This window comes from Macaca thibetana, chromosome 2 (genome assembly GCF_024542745.1).
Source record: "Macaca thibetana thibetana isolate TM-01 chromosome 2, ASM2454274v1, whole genome shotgun sequence".
Lineage (NCBI taxonomy): Eukaryota > Metazoa > Chordata > Mammalia > Primates > Cercopithecidae > Macaca > Macaca thibetana.
The window spans coordinates 3,893,951-3,910,155 of record NC_065579.1 but is presented as its reverse complement, the minus strand read 5'-3'; the positions used below and the strand labels follow the sequence as shown (position 1 = coordinate 3,910,155).

The following is a 16,205-nucleotide window of genomic DNA, read 5'->3' as shown; positions in this document are numbered from 1 at the left end:
GGCGCGATCTAGGCTCACTGCAAGCTCCGCCTCCCGGGTTCACGCCATTCTCCTGCCTCAGCCTCCTGAGTAGTTGGGACTACAGGCGCCCGCCAACACGCCCAGCTAATTTTTTGTATTTTTAGTAGAGACGGGGTTTCACCGTGGTCTCGATCTCCTGACCTTGTGACCGCCCGCCTCGGCCTCCCAAAGTGCTGGGATTACAGGCGTGAGCCACTGCGCCCGGCCCATTAAGTCATTTTATAAACTATCATAACAGTGATCATTTTTTCCAATTACCATTTACTCATGTCATCTCATTTTACCTCTATTTTTTACCTTACTAATACAAATTATTTTTGGTTCTGTTTTAAGACAAAGTCTCGTTTTGTCGCTCAGGCTGGTCTCAAACTCCTGCCCTCAAGCCATCCACCTGCCTTGGCCTCCCAAAGCACTGGGACGAGTCACTGTGCATCACCTACTAACACAAATGGTTTTAACTCCTTTTACAATCACTAGTTATCTAGTGATAACTGATTAACTTCAGGACCTTCTTCTACCTTACAAATATCTACTTTTCTACAGATTAGTTTGAGCCCAGAACTTTTTCATTTTTTTAAACCTAAATCTTAATCAAAATTATGCGCCAGAAATCTGAATCTCTCTTTATTTCTCTACTCTCAAAATATGATGATCGACAAAACTCAAACAAGAACCTAACAATCTCCTTGCTTCTTGCATGCTATCTGAACATAAGAGGTTAATTAGAACATGGTTTTGGCTGGGCAAGGTGCCTCATGTCTGTAATTCCAACACTTTGGGAGGCTGAGGCATGAGGATCGCTTGAGGCCAGGAGTTCTGAGACAAGCTTGGGCAACAAACTGAGATACTCATCTCTACAAAAAATTTTAAAGGCCGGGCGTGGTGGCTCACACCTGTAATCCCAGCACTCTGGAAGGCTAAGGTGGGCAGATCACAAGGTCAGGAGTTCAAGACCAGACTGGCCAACATGGTGAAACCCTGTCTCCACTAAAGATACAAAAAATTAGCCAGGCATGGTAGTGGGCACCTGTAATCCCAGCTACTCGGGAAGCTGAGGCAGCAGAATCACTTGAACCCGGGAGGTGGAGGTTGCAGTGAGCAGAGATCTTGCCATTGCACTCCAGCCTGGACGACAGTACGAGACTCTGTCTAAAAAAAAAAAAAAAATTTTTTTAAATTAGCCAGACACGATAGCACACACCTGTTGTCCCAGCAGGTGGGTCGCCTAAGGCCAGGAAGTTGAGGCTGCAGTGCGCCATGATCGTGCCACTACACTCTAGCCTGAGTGACAGAGCGAGACTCTTTCTCTAGGAGAAGAAAAAAAAAAAAAGGATGGGTTGCAGTGATTAATGCCTGTAACCCTAACACTCTGGGAGGCCAAGGCAGGCGGACTGCTTGAGTTGAGGAGTTTGAGACCAGCCTGGGCAATGTGGTGAAAACCCACCTCTACAAAAAAAAAAAGAAAAAAAGCTGGGTGTGCTGGTGCACACCTGTGGTCCCAGCTACCCTGGAAGCTGAGGCGGGAAGAATGCTTGAGCCCAGAAGGTCAAGGCTGCAGTGAGCCATGACAGAACCACTGCACTCCAGCCTGGGAGACAGAGTAACACTCTATCTCAAAAAAAACTCAACATGGTTTTGACAACTACAGATTTACTCTCTCCATAGGCAAATTAGCTTCATTTTCACAAAAACTATGTTCCAAAACCAGGCTAAATCCCATCAGCTACCTCTTGGATCCAGATGAGATATGGTATATTCAGAATACATTTCATCACTAAGATTCTGGTGATATATCAGAAATGACATCTTAACAGGTATCAGACACTAGATCACGTTCTTTTAGCACACAACTGTGAACTGTTTTAACTGTTTTCTTTGATAGGTGATAAGCTGCCAACTCCTATTCCATTTATCATCCATTCAAATATAAGGTCTCCCACTTGATACTTACATAGTTAGTTTAGGTCACCAAATATACAGCACACAGAATCCACTTTGGATAAACCACATTATCAAGCTCATTTTGAAATCCTATTTCTGTCTTCAAGATTTTCAAAATTATAAACCACTTTGCTGTCATTCACAAGTATGAAGTTCTTATTTCCACCATCACTCAGACTGAGAAAAAAGACAGAATAAAGACAAAGTTCCACAGGGTGTCCCCATCACTGCTCATTGTCATGAGTTTGACCACTGGGTAGGTTGTATATCTATAGTAATATGATCTAGTGCCTATCTCCTAAGATTACTATTTATCTTAGGAATAACGCATATTCATATTCTAAAACCTCATATTCACAGTAGTTACAAAACCACCACGTTATGCAAGCATAGTCTGATTCAGTATATGGAACGGAAGAAGGAAAGAAACCATTATGTGTCAGCAAGAGTGCTCCTTTCTTTACACATGGTCTCAACTAATCCTCAACACTTTCAGGTATCAGTATTCTTCTTTGTTAATAAAAAAAAAAATGAAAGAAGTTAAGCAACTTACAGTATAAGCGACTTTGAAGACAGACAGAAACCTAGCTCTATGTTAATGTGCTTAACATAAAGGTTTCTGTCTCTGGGTTTATGAGGTTAGTTGTACGTGACTAGGCAACATAACATCTCTGAACCTCAGTTTCCTCATCTATAAAATGGAGTTGAAGTGAAATAATTCATGTAAGTGTTTAATTCAGAGCCTACTATATAGTAAGCTCACTCAATAACTATTAGCATTGGTCAAACTCGAACTGCTAGTTCAGAAAATCAGAAGTCAAACTCCGGTCTGATTTCCAAGTCCATGCTCTTTCCACTACAACATGCGATAGTTGCCAATACACACTTCTTATCCACACAAGAATCCACACTTAACATATGACATAGATGGGAAACTGCTATTACCTAAATGAGGTAACTATCAAGATCTAACTAAACCAGGCCAGGCGCGGTGGCTCACACCTGTAATTCCAGCACTTTGGGAGGCCGAGGTGGGTGAATCACCTGAGGTCAGGAGTTCAAGGCCAGCCTGGCCAATATGGTAAAACCCTGTCTCTACTAAAACTACAAAAATTAGCCAGGCAGGATAGCGGGTGCCTGTAATCCCAGCTACTCGGGAGGCTGAGGCATGAGAATCGCTTGTACCCGGGAGGCAGGGGGTACTGTGAGCTGAGATCATGCCACTGCACTACAGCCTGGGTGACAGAGCAAGACTCCATCTCCAGAAAAAAAAAAAAGATCTAACGAAACCAGCAGAAGTATTTTAGCTCTAATATCTCATAAGATACCGTTTAGAAAACTCCTCATAAGATACCGTTTAGACCTTCAGGTATACAGAGTTTTGTTCCAAATTCCATGAAACTAGTTTCCTACCTATGTAGGAATGTATCCTATTTATCTCAAACCAGTTGTAAATCAGAATTTTAATTACCAAAGGTCCCTCTAAAAAGCTTACTTAGGTGACCTGAACAAAATGTCCCCTAGGGCAGGTACGGTGGCTCATGCCTATAATCCCAGCACTTTAGGAGGCCAAGACGGGAGAATCACTTGAGACTAAGAGCTCAACACCAGCCCCAGCAGCAAAGAGAGAACCCATCTCCACAAAAAATTTAAAAAACGAGTTGGGCATGGTGGCTTGCACTTGTAGTCCCACCTACTTGGGAGGCTGGCAGGAGGATCACTTGAGCGTGAGAGGTAAGGCTGCAGTAAGCCAGGATCGTACCACTGCACTCGAGCCTGGGTAACAGAGTGAGACCCCATCAGAAAAAAGGAAAGAAAGAGACAGACAGAAAAAAACGAAAAGGAAAGAAAGGAAGCAAAAGAAAAGAGAAGAAGAGGGGAGGGAAGGAAGGAGAAATGGGCCTTCCTACAACAATCTGAACACAGCATCAACTTGAAGCTTGTCAATTTTGCTTTCAAGATCAACTGCTACTTAATATTTTGTATTTAACTGTACCACTTTTAAATTAAAGCACCGCCAAGCTCGGTGGCTCACGCCTGTAATACCAGCACTTTGGGAGGCCTAGGCAGGAGGATCACCGGAAGTCAGTAGTTCGAGACCAGCCTGGCCAACATGGTGAAACCCTGTTTCTACTAAAAATACAAAAAATTAGCTGGGTGTGGTGGCACATACCTGTAATCCCAGCTACTTGGGAGGCCGTGGCAGGAGAGTCGCTTCAACCCAGGAGGCAGAGGTTACAGTGAGCTGAGTTCACACCACTGCACTCCAGCCTGGGTAAGAGAGCAAGATGCCATCTCAAAAAAAAAAAAAAAAAATTTAAAGCAACCAAATAGTGTCACTTTTACCACCCAATCCTCTGACCAAAGCCAGGCATTGTTGTTCTAACAAGGCTCAAAAATCTCACTTAATTATTTCACTCTCTGCCTGATCTAATGGTAGGATAATGCAAATCAAAGATAGTAGCAAAAGTTATGTTCTACAACAATCATTAATAATAGGTTTACTATTTCGAACAACTTCCAAGCACTGATTTGCTTTAAAGGGGGTTGCAAACCAGGATGAGATGCCCACACACATTGATTTTTGGCAACTATAGTCTATTCAGCAAAGCAACAAACCTCTAGCGAAAAGAATGCCACATATATTCCAGTGAAACAAAATTAATACACGTGCCTTGGTAAAGAGGCTGAGTTCTAAGCAAAGATAGAGCACTGTTCATGATGTACTCACCCTTCAAAGGAATCAAATCGAAACACTTTCATTTTAGCAACGAAACTTTTAAAAGGCTTTATTTTGCAATAATTTTTCAAGTCCCTGCATTTCTTAGATTCTTTAAATTCTAACTTCCTGCCTCATAGATCTAAAATAGCCACGACATACCTAGGTATGTGCTACTCATTTAGTTAGAATAGTGCAGAGGAACACAAGTCTGTTTCTAGGGGTACGACTCCATACCCATTCATTTTGCACTAATATAACCACTAAATACAGCTCTAAGACACTGATGATTAAAAGCGGTTAATTATGTGAGTGATTCATACCTTCTATGTCCAAACACCAAGATTCAGGGATGTCTGTCAGATCTATGGGAAGAGGGGACAATAAACACCTGTCACAAAGCTTTTTTCCAAACCGGGAAGCCCCCAGCTGAGTTCCTGCCAACCCCAACCCGATTCCCTCCCCTTCATCCCTACCCCTCACCTCCCCAAAAAAGCTAGAGGTCACACTTCCACCAGAACCTGACTTTATGAAGGGAATGGAGAGACAGGCCATAACGCGAGTGGCCACGAGAGCACTGCTAGGGGAAAGGGCCCTGGGTTCTTCTAGTCCGCACTGCCACAGAGTCCGAATGCGAGGCCTCAGGCAAGTCCGAAGGCACTTTTCCCCCACGGGACTCACTCATTTTATCTGTAAAATGCGGAGATGGCAAGCGGCTCCATACTCCACGGCTGAGGACGAGCTGGGGTCCCGCACAGCCCCATCGAGGGCCCTGCCAGCACCCCACCGCCTCCGCCCGCAGGACCTCCAGCTCCCCAGGACTTTCCGAAGGGCCGACTACCAACCACCCCGCGCCCGGCCCCCACGCTCGCCCCCCCCAGGCCTTCGCCCACCGCGTGGGCTCCCGCCCTGGCCTCATCTGTCCCCGACACTCCAAGTCCCCGCGATGCCCAACTCCGGCCCGAGAAGACTGGCCGCGACCTCGCCCGGTACCCGCCGCCCCGACACCACCATTCGCCTCCTCGACCTCCCCCGTGGCCGCCGCCCACCCGCCCCTCGCCCCGCTCACCGGGGCCGCTCACTGGCCGCCGCCGCGCCGCCTCCTCCGCGGCCTCCCTCGCGACCGGACCAGCCCCAGGGGCCGCGGGGGGACCCGGCCGCCGCTGTCGCCGCCGCCGCCTCGCCTCAGCCCAGCCCCATCGCCCTCGGCCGGCGCCGCGCGCTGCGGCTCAGGGTGAGGGAAGGAGGCGCCGCGGCGGGGCCGGGCGGGCCCTGGGACCTCCGCGCTCTCCTCCTCCTCCGCGCCCGCGGCGGCGGCGTGCAGCCGGGCAGGCGAGAACAAGGGAGGGCGGCGGGAGGTGGGCAGGGGAGGGGGGCGGTCTGCACTCCGAAACGGCCCCCCGCCGCCAGCGACGTAGCGAACCCCCCTCCCCTCCGCGGCGGCGCCCGATCACGCTGCGGGGAGAGCCGGCGGGCGGGCGGGGGAGCGCGCGCGGGCTCGGGACTCCCGCGCCGGATGTGAGGTCACGTGGTGGCTTCATCCCCGCGCGGAGGGCGGAGGGCGGAGGGGCGCGGGCGACGTCAGGAGGCGGGGAGGGGGCGGGGCGATTCCTAGGCCCCGCCCACCCATCGCCTTTGCCACCCTCCAGCGGGCACAAGAAAGAGGCAGGTAAGGGGAGGCCGTCCAAAAACGCCGGGTGTCAGGCCAGGGTGGCTAATGGAGGGCGGCTTTTCTGGTGAGATGAAATGGGACGGCAAAACCCACTTCATCCCCTTTGGGCTATGACAACATCATAGTCCAAACTCCCATTTTATAAAGAAGGAAACTGAGGCTCACTGACTAGACAGACGTTGCCCAGAGTGATGCATGGAGGAAGCTTGTGCTGGAATGGTGGCGAGGAAACCAGAGCCCAGCTCCCAATGCAAGGCTCTTTCATTCCTTTAGCCACCCCCGCCCCCGCCAAAACAAACAAAACACTGTCATTCGCACATGACCACGGACTCTGCGCGCCGGCCGCAGGCGGAGGACGGGGAGGAGCGCGCACGAGGAAGCTCCCACGCGCCCGCGGCTCGCCTCCGACGGGAAGGCGCTTCTTCCGACCGTCCTGGATGCAAATTAAATACTTCCCTCCGCAGAAGACTTATCTCGGGGTAGGGCCGCAGCCGGATTTCCAAATCGCGGGTTTGATTTTCGCGGCGTCCACTCCGCGACGCGCGCAGGGAGCGCGCCCGGCCACCTGCAGCCTCGGGCTGCGGCCATCTTTCCGCCTGGGGCCACCTGGCCTGAGCCCTTGATGCCCGGCCCGCTCCGTGACTGTTCTTCTTGCCGCTACTTAAACAGAACTCAGCCGCCTCAGCGTCTTAGAGTAGGGGACGGCATGCACGCGGACCCTGCCCACCACACCTGCAGAGCAGGGAGCACTTACCCCTGGACACTTACCGGGGCCGCCACCCCTGGTCCACGCACGTGATCTGGGGCAGCACACCGCCCCGAGTCTGCGACACTGATAACACCTCCCGGGGGCAGGAAAGCGCCACAGCCACCCCTGGTCCCCTAGATTGTGTGAGGCTGGCATTTCTGCACACCTCTTGGCGTGGACAGCACGCTGGACCGAGATGGAGCCACAGCTTTCTCTTCCCAATCCCTGGCCTCACCGTTTTGTTTCATACCTCACCGTTTGTTTCAAACCTCGTGGTGCTGAAATGATTAAATGAGATAAGGGGTGTGGTAGTGTTGGGCAAACCGCAGGAAAGCGGTCTGGGTGGGGTCAGGCCCTAAAATCCTCCTCCCCCACCTCCCCGGCTTCCTTGCCTGGCTGTTCCCTCTCAGCCTTTAAACAGGCTGGCCTCTCCAAGTCCTAAAAACAAAATTATCAAGCCAACCTCCTCCTGTAGTGCCCCCTCGAACTAGCTTCCAAGTGTTGCATGCGGACCTCAAACAGTGGTCTTCCCTGGCTGCCTCTGCTTCCTCATTTCTCAACGCTTGGCATTCTGGCTTCTCCTCCCCGACTCTGACCCTTCTTCACCCTGCTCAGGCAAGAGTAACTCATGACTTTCATTTTGCCAAACCTTGCAGGCATTCCTCAGGCCTTATCTCTCTGGTTCTGTCTGCTACATATGACACCTTGCGATGGCTCTCACCTTCTGGAATCTCTCTACTACCTTGGTTTCAGGAGAGTGAACCCTCTCAATTATCACATGAAGGTAAGTAAAGCCTCTGCCTCCCTTGGTAGCATCCACTTGTGAATCTGCACCTTAAATTCAGGATTCCACTCTAAGCCAACAGCTTTTCTCACTTCACTCATTCTTCTGGGATAGCCTGCATCCTCATGGATGCAGCTCCCACATTAGCAATTTCCAACCCAGACTCCTTCCACAAAATTTAGAACCAAATATCCAACTGCCTACCAGGCAGCTCTAGCTAGACACCACAGAGACACCCCAAACTGGACATTTCCAAAACTGAACTCATTCTCTGCTTTCATAGCTGCCCCTCCCTCAGTTGTTGGCACCACCATCTCCACAGTCATCAGAATTAGAAAGTTGGGAATGAGTGAGTCATTCTTAATTCAGCCTTCTGCCTTACCCAATCACCAAGTCCTATCTATTTCACCTCCTTAATAAGCCTCAAATTCCTACAGTGGGCCGGGCGCAGTGGCTCATGCCTGTAATCCCAGCACTTTGGGAGGCCAAGGCTGGTGGATCACAAGGTTAGGAGTTCAAGACCAGCCCGACCAACATGGTGAAACCTCATTTCTACTAACAATACAAAATTAGCTGGGCATGGTGGCACATGCCTGTAATCCCAGCTACTTGGGAGGCTGAGGCAGGAGAATCGCTTGAACCTGGGAGATGGAGGTTGCAGTGGGCTGAGATCGCGCCATTGCACTCCAGCTTGGCTAACGAGCAAAACCGCATCTTAAAAAAAAAAAAAAAAAATCCTACGGTGGTTCCCACTGGCATCCACCCTTTCCAGCCTGAACTGTTAGACAAATTCAGCCTTCAGAATGAACTACAGTGCACTCCATTTAAAATCCTCAGAGTTCCCCCTAGGCTTCTGGCTGCAGTGTATACCTCCAAGCTACCCAGCATGAACCTGTCAACTCATTCGGGCTTTTAAAAGATCACAGATAGCCCCAGAATTCAAGGTGCAGCCAAAGTAAGACAACGTGCAGCCAGCCAGCCAAGGGGAAGCTCTAGGAAAAAGAGAAGAGCACTTGGATATTCCAAAACCTTTTCTGTTACAGATGTTCTGAGAATGGTGAAAAAAGAATTTGGACACTGGCTTTAGAGGAAGTGCTGAGTCACCAGGAAAGGCTTGAGCACGTTTACAGGTTGAAGGAAAAGAAGGTGCAAAAAAAAAAAAGGAGAAACTCAAGATAGGGGAGAGAAAGGCAGTGGAACAGTCTAGGGAAGTTCTGGAAGGCTTGCTGGTTCTCCAGTCATGATGATTCTGGGTCCAAGTCCACTGCTTCCTTCCTCTGATCCTACTCACTGTAAGGGCCAACCCTGATGGCAGCTGCATGGAGAAAACAGTCATGCTAGTAAGGTCTGACTTCACTTCTCACAAAGGCTATGTCGCATCTCCTCCATCCTCAAAACCCCCATCTTTGCGTGCCCTCCCCTCTCACTATCCCCTTACCTCCTATTTCACTAAGAAAACCTACACCATCAAGAGGCAACATCCTCATCTTCGTGCCCGTAAATCTGCCCGTCACCCTACATCGGCCCCAGGGTCTCTTTTCCCACTCCAGAGGGGCAAAGCCTCCTCCTAACAGAGCTGGCTCTCCACAGAAATGACCACTGTTAGGCCAACTCCCGGGGCTAGGCCTCCCCAGAATATTACTGTTGCCAACTCCGGAGGACATTTTGCAGGCCTTGTCTTTCTAGTTCTCTCAGCAGCTTGCGTCTCCTACTCTTGAGACACTTTGCTGTTAGTTTTGATAACATACCTATTTTGGAATTCCTCCTCCCTGTTTCTCTCTGTCCACTCTGTCTCAGCCTCCCCAGGTGCTTCCTGTGTCCTGTCTCTAAATGTTGCTGTTCCCCAGGGCTTAACCTAGGACCCATTCCTGTGTCTACACAAGGTTTGTTGTTTTTTTGTTTGTTTTTAATTTGACATCTCTTGACCATACAAGAGTTGTGGACGGGCTTCAGAAGGATCTATAAGCTCCTTAAACTTGGATGCAAACACTTTTAAAGGAAGAAGTGGAGCTTTTAGCAGCTTCCCAGAGGTGTCTGGGTCCCCCAAAAAAGATAAGAGGACTAAACCACATGCTTTCCCCTGGTGGCCTCATCTACCATGGCTATAGCTGTCATCTGCGTATACATTAATAACTGTCAACTGAGGCTGGGCGTAGTGGCTCACACCTTTAATCCCAGCACCTTGGGAGGCCAAGGCGGGCGGATCACCTGAGGTCGGGAGTTTGAGACCAGCCTGGCCAACATGGTGAAACCCCATCTCCACTAAACATACAAAAATTAGCTGGACGGGTGTTGTACACCTGTAATCCCAGCTACTTGGGAGGCTGAGGCAGGAGAATCACTTGAACCCAGGAGGCGGAGGCTACAGTGAGCTGAGATGGCACCATTGCACTCCAGCCTTGTTGACAGAGCAAGACTCTGTCTCAAAAACAAAAACAAAAAACAAAATTGTCAACCATATGCCTGCAGCCCAGGCCTCTCCTCAGAGTCCCGTGGCCATTCCTCCCTATCGTTTTCACACGGTGTTTCACCGGCGCCAGATAAGTTCACTTATCCCAAACTCAACTCCTGCCTTTCTTCCCCAAACCAGCTCCTCTCCTGGGCCTCCTGACCTTAGCAAAGATGCTCTCTCCCAAACAACTGCTGAAGCCCAAAACCTGGGAGTCATTCTTTACACCTCCTTCTCCTTCCCCACGCCATCCAATCCAACACCAAGTCCATTTCAAATCCTTCCGCATCACTCCGTCTTCACTGCCACTAGAATAATGCATGCCCCCTCCATCTCTCACCTGGCATGCCACCTCCATCTCTCATCTGGCACTAGTGCATTCACTCCCAGCGGGTTCCTCTGCTTTTACTCTTGCCCACCTTCAGTGCATTCTTGCACAGCAGCCAGAGTATTAGTTTATGTGACTTCAAGCAGAGCTACTGATAAAAGCGTTCACTTGCTTCCCATCTCACTTAGAATACTAGATGAACTTCTTGGGTCCACAAAGTCCAGTGCAGGATGTGACCTGCCCACCACTTCCCCCTTCACTGGCACTCCTCTGCCCTCCTTGTCTTCTCATCACAGACCCCTTCCCCAAGTTACTCCAACTCCACTAGGCCTTCTTTCAATTCCTCAGATGCAACAACCTCTTTCCTGCCTCAGGGTCTTTGTACCATCTGTTCTTTCCCTTCTCTTTTTTTTCTTGCCTGACTAACTTATAAGTTCAACTTGGGGCTTAAATCCACATACAGTTGTCCCTCGATATCCACAGGGAATTGGTTTCAGAACCTCTGTGGTTACCAAAATCCAAAAATACTCAAGTTTCTTGGATTAAAGGGTATAGTATTTGCTTTTAACCTATATACATCCTCCCGTGTACTTTTTTTTTTTTTTTTTTTTTGAGACAGAGTCTTGTTCGGTCACACAGGCTGGAGTGCAGTGGCACGATCTCGGCTCAGTGCAACCTCCGCCTCCCGGGTTCAAGCATTTCTCCTGCTTCAGCCTCCTGAGTAGCTGGGATTACAGGTGCCCGCCACCACGCCCGGCTAATTTTTTGTATTTTTAGTAGAGACAGGCTTTCACCATGTTGGCCAGGCTGGTCTTAAACTACTGACCTCAGGTAATCCACCTGTTTCAGCCTCCCAAACTGCTGGGATTACTGGCATGAGCCATGACAACCCATCATCTATACTTTAAATCATCACTCGATTACTTATAATACAATGTAAATGCTATGCAAATACATTTTTATTTATAGTATTTTTATTGTGTTGTTACTATATTTATCTCAAGGCTGTGATTGCATGATACTCATGTAAGATTGAAAAAATAACGGTTGTTTATTTTTGTAAATATGAGGACTTTTGGGATTATGGGAAAGGGGTGCATAAACTATCCTTCTCACCTGGGCACAGTGGCAGGTGCCTGTAGTCCCAGCTACTTGGGAGGCTGAGGTGGGAGGATTTCTAGGATTGCCTAAGCCCAGAAGTTTGAGTCTACAGTGAGCTATGATTGTGGCACTGCACTCCAGCCTGGGCCACATAGTGAGATCTCAGCTCTCAGGAAAAAAAAAAAAGAAATCCCCCATCCCCACCCAAACCATCTCTTTGTGATGCTTCTGGTAAGGAATAAGTCAGTTTGGTTTATCACTATAGACCCAGCACTAGATGAAGCCTGGCATGTGATAGACACTCGAATGTTTGCACCTAATGGATGACTGAATGAATGAATTTACAATCTCAGATATCATCTCTAAATGCCTTCCCTGACTCCCAGGCTAAGAATCCCTCTTTAGCTGAGTGTGGCGGCTCACCCCTGTAATCCCAACACTTCGGGAGGCCGAGGCAGGTGGATCAGTTGAGGTCAGAAGTTTAGACCAGCCTGACCAACATGATGAAACCCTGTCTTTACCAAAAATACAAAAATTAGCCAGGCGTGGTGGCAGGCACCTACAATCCCAGCCACTCAGGAGGCTGAGGTGGGAGAATCGCTTGAACGCAGAGGTGGAGGTTTGCAGTGAGCCGAGATCGCGCCACTGCACTCCATCCTGGCAATAGAGCAAGACTCCATCTCAAAAAATAAAACAAAAAGAATCCCTCTTTAGCGCATATTTGTCTCACTGCATTTACAACCTTGAATAAATACCTATTTAGTGTTTGTGTTTTCCGTGAGTCTACCTTATTCGTGTTTTTTTCCTAAGGTTCTAAATACTTTCATGTGTTCTCTCATTTAATCATCACAACAATGCCAACACTAAAAATAGTGGTTACTATTCTTTTCATTTTTACAGATGAAGAAACGGAAGAAACTTTACATATATTATCTCATTTAATCTTTGTAACAATTCTAGGAAGGAGGTACTATTACTATTTCTGCTTACAGATGAAATTGAGGAAAGCTTAAAAATCCCATTTTACAGAATGGAAAAAGATATGTTCAATAACTCACCCAAAAGCACAGCCAGGATTCAAACCCAGACACGTTGCTCCAGAGCCAAACTCTTGACCAGTATAACCAAATGAAGCCAGAGTGATTCACCACCTCACATCCAAACTCTGGATTATCTGTTTAAGCACCCAGGCTTCCACCTCCTCATGAGCCGGGACCTTCCTCAGCCACGTCTGGATCCTCAGCCCCTCACAGCACACAGCGGTAGTCAGAAAGTATGCTGAGTAAGTGGAGAACAAGATAGCATGGATTTTCACAACCACGATGTCAGACTAGCAATGGAATTGTTTTGATTCTCCTTTTATAGAGAAGAAAAATGAGATTCACAACTTCACACGAGGGAGTGTCTTGTCTAACAATCTCTGACTGAGTTCAGCCCTTGTTTGTATTCCCTCTGCTGCTTCCACAAAAGGGTAGAAGTCACATGTTTAGATTATGAAGACCTTACCTTAAGAAATGGCAAAACAAGCAAACAAAACAAACACAGAACTCATTGCCTTTCCTAGAAAAACTGTCCACTAAAAGTACTTTGAGGCTAGGCACAGTGGCTCCTGCCTGTAATTTCAGCACTCTGGGAGGCCGAGGAGGGTGGATCACCCGCCTGGCCAACATGGCGAAACCGATCCCTTCTAAACATACAAAAATTAGCCAGGTGTGGTGGCATGCGCCTGTAATACCAGCTACCTGGGAGGCCGAGGCAGGGGAATTGCTTGAACCTGGGAGGTGGAGGTCGCAGTGAGCCGAAATCGTGCCACTGCACTCCAGCCTGGGCAACAGAGGGAGACTTTGTCTCAAAAAAAGAAAATAAAGTACTTTGATTATGATTATGACGTTTGCCCAACAAGCTCTATCTCTCTTTCTTTTAGTGCCTCCTACGCCATTCAGTTCCTATTTAGCTTGACCTACGCAGGCCAGTGTGTGTGTGCATGTGCGCGCATGCATATGTGTGTGTGTGTACTGGAATGGGAACAGAGAGCAGGACTGTTTAGTCAGATGTCTACAAATCAGAGTCCAGGGCCATCACTGACTTGTTTCTGTCTCTAAACAAAGCATGTAAAAGCTGTTTGCCTCTGCCATGAGGCAAAAGCGTGTGCCTGGCATTTTTCTGAGGTCATGGTGCCCTAGGATGTGATGGTTCACATGACACTGAATATTGTTTACCAACTAGCTATTTAGGATATGGGGTCCCTCCTGGAGGAGTGCTTACTGCTGGCATAGGGCCAGTGTGCTGATAACCTGGTTCTCCAAGAGATTGAAAGCCCTGACTGTGTGACACCTGCCAATTTAATGGTGTAAATGCTCCCACCACAGGCAGTTTCAAGCTACCAAGAGTTTCCCTACTGCTTCACAAAATTCCTGAAAATATTTATTTATTTATTTATTTATTTTTATTGTTTTTGAAATGGAGTTTTGCTCTCATTGCCCAGGCTGGAGTAAAATGGCACCATCTTGGCTCACTGCAACCTCCGCCCCCCGGGTTCAAGTGATTCTCCTGCCTCAGCCTCCCGAGTAACTGGTATGACAGGTGCCCGGCACCACACCTGACTAATTTTTGTGTTTTTAGTAGAGACGGGGCTTCACCATGTTGGCCAGGCTGGTCTTGAACTCCTGACCTCATGAGATCCTCCCACCTTGGCCTCCCAAAGTGCTGGGATTACAGGTGTGAGCCACCACGCCTGGCCCAAATTCCTGAAAATTTAACAGTCAGCACTAGTGAGCCAATGCACACCAGCCCCAGCATGCCGCTGTGTATAATAATTCCTTGTGTGGGTGGGAAGAGAAGAAATACAAGTAGTCCTTTAAGATTTTGGCTTGGCCAGGTGCAGTGGCTTACACCTGTAATCCCAGCACTTTGGGAGGCCGAGTCAGGTGGGATCACAAGGTCAGGAGTTCGAGACCAGCCTGGCCAATGTGGTGAAACTCCATCTCTACTAAAAATACAAAAAATTAGCTGGGCATAGGGGCGGGCGCCTGTAATCCCAGCCACTCGGGAGGCTGAGGCAGAATAATCACTTGAAACCCAGAGGCAGACATTGCAGTGAACCGAGATCATGTCACTGCACTCCAGCCTGGGCAAGAAAGTGAGACTCCATCTCAAAACAAAAAAAAAGATTTTGGCTTTAGAGGCCAAGGCCTGACTCATAGTCTGTCATGGGGAATTTCCCTGCATTTTGATGTAATGATTTGTTCTCTGATGAGAAAAGTGCAATCTCTGATATTAATATTAGAGATGGGGAAACTGAGTTTGAGTCGTAGCCTTCTTCTAAGTCATGTATTTCTTTCTTTGAATCTAAATCGTAATGGGAATAATATTGCCCATGGCAGAGGTTGTTTAATTATGGAACACACTGTGCTATAGCACTTAACTACCTGGTAGGCACTGTTTAAGTGCTTTACGAACTTATTTAATCTTTATAACAGCACTGTTAGATAAGTACTATCACTAATTTAGAGATGAAAAGACCAAAACACACAGAAGATAATGAAGTTCTTTGAGGTTGGAGCTAGAAGGTGAGAAAGCTAGGATTTGAACCTGGCTTCAAAGTCCACGCTCTCAAAGTCCAAGCCAAAGCCGGCTGCCTGTTCTTGTGGTTTTCCTGGAACACAGCCCTGCTCATTCATTTACATAGTGCCTGGCTGCTTCTTTATTACAACAGAGAGTTGAATCACAAGGCCCAAAATATTTACTATCTGGCCCTTTACAGAAAATGTTTGCTGACCCTGGCTCCATAGTATCCTGTCTGTTTGTTTGGAGTGAGACATTGGTTATTATGTGGAGCCTGATAGTCCCCAGCGTCAAGCTGGTTGCTGGGCCAATAAGATAAGCAAAATATAGTATCCAGATTGTAACTATACTCTCTTATTTATACTATAACAATTGTGTCTGTGAAATAGCATTCTCAAGCATAAGGCGTAAACTTCAGTAACAAATGATCCATGCAAATGTGTATTAATAGGAATATGTATCTGGACTTAAGTATCACCTGCCTTGGTGATACTTAAGCCAGCAGTAAAGCAAGGATTGAGGCTGGGCATGGTGGCTCACACCTGTAATCCCAGCACTTTGGGAGGCCAAGGTGGGCAGATCACCTGAGGCCAAGAGTTAAAGACCAGCCTGGCCAACATAGTGAAGCCTCATCTCTGTTAAAAATACAAAAAGTAGCCAGGCATGGTGGCAGGCACCTGTAATCTCAGCTACTCAGGAGGCTGAAGCTGAGAATTGCTTGAACCCAGGAGGCAGAGGTTGTGGTAAGCCGAGATCACATCACTGCACTCCAGTTTGGGCGACAGAGCAAGACTCCATCTCAAACAAAGAAAAAAGAAATATGTCTGTGACTTCATAGGATCGCAACATCTCAAGGTTGAAATTAATTCAGAGATGAC

The 16,205-nt window shown here is 48.0% G+C and overlaps 1 protein-coding gene and 1 long non-coding RNA gene across 7 annotated transcripts in view; one reads left to right on the top strand and one right to left on the bottom strand.

Annotated features, from left to right (window-relative positions):
• Positions 1 to 13,377, bottom strand: part of ATP13A3 (ATPase 13A3) — a 93,970-nt gene extending 80,593 nt beyond the window's left edge. For 2 of the 5 annotated variants that reach the window (XM_050779088.1, XM_050779094.1), the window contains exons 1-2: positions 5,751 to 6,187; positions 5,005 to 5,046 (exon numbers count right to left, since the gene is read on the bottom strand). The gene's annotated coding sequence lies outside the window, so the exon portion shown is untranslated. Of the gene's footprint in view, positions 1 to 1,972; positions 4,984 to 5,004; positions 5,047 to 5,750; positions 6,188 to 12,821 lie in introns of those variants that run through there. The other 3 variants (XR_007723272.1, XM_050779093.1, XM_050779090.1) reach the window with 3 other exon arrangements.
• Positions 6,302 to 16,205, top strand: part of LOC126948002 (uncharacterized) — a 30,923-nt gene continuing 21,019 nt past the window's right edge. The window contains exons 1-3 of one of the 2 annotated variants that reach the window (XR_007723295.1): positions 6,302 to 6,350; positions 7,758 to 7,885; positions 12,664 to 12,823. This is a non-coding gene — a long non-coding RNA (uncharacterized LOC126948002). Of the gene's footprint in view, positions 6,351 to 7,757; positions 7,886 to 12,663; positions 12,824 to 16,205 lie in introns of those variants that run through there. The other variant, XR_007723294.1, reaches the window with a different exon arrangement.